We start from the raw sequence: 4,615 nt of genomic DNA, 5'->3' as shown, positions 1-4,615 counted from the left end.
TGTGAGTGTGTGAGATTTTGTTTCTGGCCTGGAAAAAATGCCATAGAAATGGTTGTTATGTTGAATGCAGCTTACAAGGGCAGTGCTATGGAAAAACTCAAGTGTACAAGTAGTTTTCTTGTTTCAAAAAAGGAAATGTCAATTGATAACAAACCTCATTCTGGATGCTCATCAACTTCGTGAAGGGACAACAATGTTGACTTGTAGTGTATTTGTAGTTCATTCCCCCAGGTCAGACTGTTAATCAAGCTTTCTGTTTAGAGGTTCTGAAAATATTGTATAGCAGTGCTCCACATACCTGATATGTGACAGATCCCCATCTGGTTTTGCCACCACGACAATGCAATTGCTCAAGCAGCCATCTCAGTGCACCATTTTTTGGCAAAAAGCAGCATGCCTCTCTTGCCCCATGCACCTGAGTCAGCTGACCTGATTCTGTGCAACTTCTTTTGGTTTCCGTGAATGCAGAGGGACATGAAAGGACAAGGAGGTGCCCTTAGCCATCTAAACAGGGGAGTTTGGAAAATATTTTCAAGAATTGAATCGCAGATTTGACAAATGTATTAAGGGTAATGGAGAGTAGTTTTAAGTTGATAAGGTTGTTTTCTAGAAAAATTTAAATATATAGCTTTGAGGGATTCAGTTTTTGGGAGTCACTGCTCCCCCTGCCGCCGTGTGTGTGTGTGTGTGTGTGTGTGTGCGCACGCGCATCATACTCCACTCATTGGGTCAGAGACCCTTGTGGTGTTAGTGAAAACCTTTCATATCAAGTAGCACAGTCCCCACACTTGTGAGTTCATCAGATAGCCAGTGGCCTCAACTCCAGGCTCTAACAATGTGCACCCCTTGTATAATATGGCTTTTGACCACCCCATGTGTGTGTCAGATAGAACTGTGTCCCTGACTTACTCCCCAACTCACTGCCATTGAGTCAGTTCGGACTCTTCGTGCCTCCATGAAACAGACTGGAGCTGCCCCTCTGGGTTTCTGAGGCTGCTGTCTGAAAACATCACAGGATTCTAGTTTGTGCACAAGCTGTCCCAACACGAGTGGGGTAGAACCCTGGAGACATAGAAGCTTCTCTGGAGAAGAACCTTAACTAGGCTCTTCTGGACCTGCATGTTGTGGGTTCTACACACAAGGATTCCTACCTCTGTGACTTTCTGGAGAGCCACTTCCTGCATCAGGAGGTAAAACTCTTTAAGAAGACAGGTGACCGCCTGACAAATCTCCACCAGATGGCCAGCCACCAGGTGGGAGTGGCTGAGTTACTCTTTGAGAGGTCCACTCTCAGGAATGACTAGGAAGCTGTGATGCTCATTTACCTGAGAGAGGCTCTCCGGGTTGCCACCGACTTTGACTTCAGACCCCATCCTCTTGCATAGCCACTGTGCTGGAGAATTAAGCATGAATGACTTAACACCTTACAAGGTCTGGTATGACATTAAGAATAGCATATATAGAGAAAGCAAATGATCACTAAAAATATAATAAAGGAAATACCAACGTGAATGACAGAAGATATTTAAATTTACTTTTGAACATGAAGAAGCTAAAGCAAATGGAAGAAATGATGAACCAAAAGAACTGAAGAGAAGATTTCAAAGAGCAGTTTGGGAAGACACCATAGGAGATTATAATAAAATTGTTTGCATATGTCACAGCTTCTCTGTCCGTTCAGCTGTTGATGGGCAGACATTTAAGTTGTGTCCATCTTCCTACTATGAGGAATAATGCTGAGATAAACATGGTGATTAGATTTTATGTCAACTTGATGGTACCAGTGTGGAAGTAGGGGTGGGGTCAAAACTATGAGTGAAGTTACAGTCTGATGATGCATGTTGGGGGTGTGGCCTTTTTATAAGAGACACGGAGGATTTCCCATTTTTCTTGCCCCCTTCCCCCTCTCCCCAAGCTTTCTGCTTGCTGGGATTGTGCCTGGTTATGTGGTTAGCAGCACGCTCAGCCTGGCAATCCTGGGAACTGTGTTGCATCACATGTTCTTGTGGACCTTGGGTGCACATGACTCTGTACCCACTGACCTGTGAGCTCCTGCTTTGTCTTTTTGCTCCATCCACTGGAAGCTATATGGTTCTGAAGAGGGCTTTGGCTTTGTAGGCTTTGGCTACAAATTCTTGATCTGAATTTCTCTATTTTACATATGTGTCACCGATTTTGTTTCTCTGAAATTTCCACCTAACACAAGGAGTGAACACATATCAATTTGTGCCACCACTCTTATTTCTCTAGGATATATTCCTAGTAGTGAGATTCCTGATTCCTTCATCACGTGATATTTCTATTTCCAAATTAAAAAAAAATTTTTTTATTGGGGGCTCATACAATTCTCATCACAATCCATACATCCATCCAGTGTGTCAAGCATATATGCACATTTTTTGACCTCATCATTCTCAAAATATTTGCCTCCCACTCTAGCCCTAATATCAGTTGCTCATTCTCCCCTTCCCTTCCCACTCCCCCCTCCCTCATGAACCCTTCATAGTTCATAAATTATAGTTTTGTCATAAGTTACTCTGTCCAATGTTTCCCGCCGCCCTCTTCTCTGCTGTACATCCCCCAGGGAGGAGGCAATACTTAGGTTCTTGTAATTGGTTCAAATTTTTAAAGAAGTAACATATAGTTTTCTATAGTGGATGCACCAATTTATAGAGATTTTACAGAAATTTCTTTAATGTAAATATTTGGCACCTTGGGCAAGAAAAACCATAAAATCAAAGTAAGGTATCTTTTTTCTTAATTTTCCTATTTGTCAGTCTGAAATGAGCTTGCTGTATAATTGTGTTGTTAAGGAAATGATAGCTGTTGATATGTTGCCTTTCCCTTATATCACAAATGCTTTCTGAACTGCCATCATCAGCCTTGGTATCTGTGTGCCTTCACCCCTTTCCAGCTCCCAGCAGTACAAAGTAAATGCCCTAGAAGGACATATCAAAAGAGACTTGGCCAATGTTTTTTTTCTTGACTACATGCTGGTTATACAGATCCAATCACTTTGTGAAACATAATTGTCTTGCACATGTATGATTTAGGGCCTAAATCATAAATTTTAGGCACTCTTTTGAATATGTGTGTTATATTTAAGCCAAGTACTACTTTTTCATGGCATGGTGCTGCTATTGTTATAGGCTTCCCTGGACAGAACTCCCATTGGGAAGATTTTCCCTATACTTGGCTGCTTCTCGATAGACTAAAGGGCATTGACTGTCTTCTTTGGTGGCTGTAAGGTGCTGTGCACAAGAAACTAATTCTTTCCTCTAAGCCTTCTCTTCAGAGCTCCAGACCATGCTACCAAAGACTTTGCTCTCACCTACTTCTCTTTTCAGTTACGGACATTCAATTGATTTCTTCTCTTGAGAGCACCTATTTGGAAGAGGCTTGTTTCATCTCCTCCCCTTCAAGTTATAGTGCCCTACGTAGAGACCTTGGCCACAGGTATCAGGATTTGAGGGTCAGGATGCCAGTTCCAGAGGTTGTTATCTGTTCCAAATAGAAAGAGCTCTCAAATGTAACTACACTTGAACCACCTGGAGTGTTTAGACACTGTTCAGCCCATGGTCCTCATCCCTAAGTGGTCTGGGCATACATGTGCTAATAGCTCTCCAGGTGGTTCTCCTGTACAGCCAGGCTGGCAGCCACTGATCCTGATTTAATCACCTGGCAGGCCTTGTTGAACAATGAGGGTCTCAGCAGGAAAGAAGCTGAGAAGTATCATCTGATTTTTAGCTATACTTGGGAGGATCCTCCTGCTGAGCCTTTCAGAGAATCACAGAATGTTGTTGTATCATATAATAATGGTTATGTTATTTCCCATCTCTTGTTGAATTCTCACCCTTGGTCCAAATTAGGCTGAGTAACTCACAGCAGAGAAGGCTGCTTTAAAGTCTATAAATGGATACTTTATTTCTTTTATTAAATACACTTTTAGTCATGTTTTTGATTAGTCACAGGGGTGAGTTAGGCAGAAAAGTCTGCTGCCCTGAGCACGATGGGAAAGCAAAGGAGCTGAGCTGGGTGAGACAGGTTGTTGAAGGAATACAGCACACCAGGAAGGTCAGTCATGGTGAAGATTCAAAGCACAGTGTCCAAAAGACAAGGAAGGTCTGGAGATTTGGGCCCCTTTTGACTTCTTAGAATCTAATCAAGGCACAGTGCTAGCAATGGAGGGGTGGGTGAACCACTCAAGAGTCAGGCAGTCATGAGCAGGTGGTATCTGATCACATGTGTTTGGTGCTACATATAAGGTCCACCATCCATCTGTCATGATTGCTTGCCTGTTGCTCTCATGCTGGAAAGGATGCCCCCACTGGATAGGCTGCAGTGGTGCTTCCAGACTGAGACACGCTAACGAGGAAGAGCTGATGATCTCCTTCCAAAAAGAAGTCAATGGAAACCCTATGGTTTAACTGTTGTTAGTTACAGTGTCAGCAAATTAACCCCTAGGTTGGAAGACACTCAATATACACAGTATCTGCAATAATGGACTTAGACATACCAACAAGGATGAACAGGGCACAGGACCAGGCAAATGTTTCATTCATTCATACAGTCATCAGGAGCTGGGAACCAAATGGATAACAATGAACAACGTATG

General features: G+C 42.8%; 1 non-coding gene across 1 annotated transcript; it reads right to left on the bottom strand.

Annotated features, from left to right (window-relative positions):
- Positions 1-693: 693 nt before the first annotated feature.
- Positions 694-844, bottom strand: LOC115873285. The gene has a single exon (XR_004048331.1). It is a non-coding gene; the product is annotated as a small nucleolar RNA SNORA62/SNORA6 family (small nucleolar RNA).
- Between the last annotated feature and the right edge of the window lie 3,771 nt (positions 845-4,615).

Source organism: Echinops telfairi, unplaced genomic scaffold (assembly GCF_000313985.2).
Source record: "Echinops telfairi isolate 266 unplaced genomic scaffold, ASM31398v2 ScPeMD7_7467;HRSCAF=8505_1, whole genome shotgun sequence".
Classification (NCBI taxonomy): Eukaryota; Metazoa; Chordata; class Mammalia; order Afrosoricida; family Tenrecidae; genus Echinops; species Echinops telfairi.
Note: the sequence above shows the minus strand (reverse complement) of the source record. Positions and strands in the feature narration are given on the sequence as shown.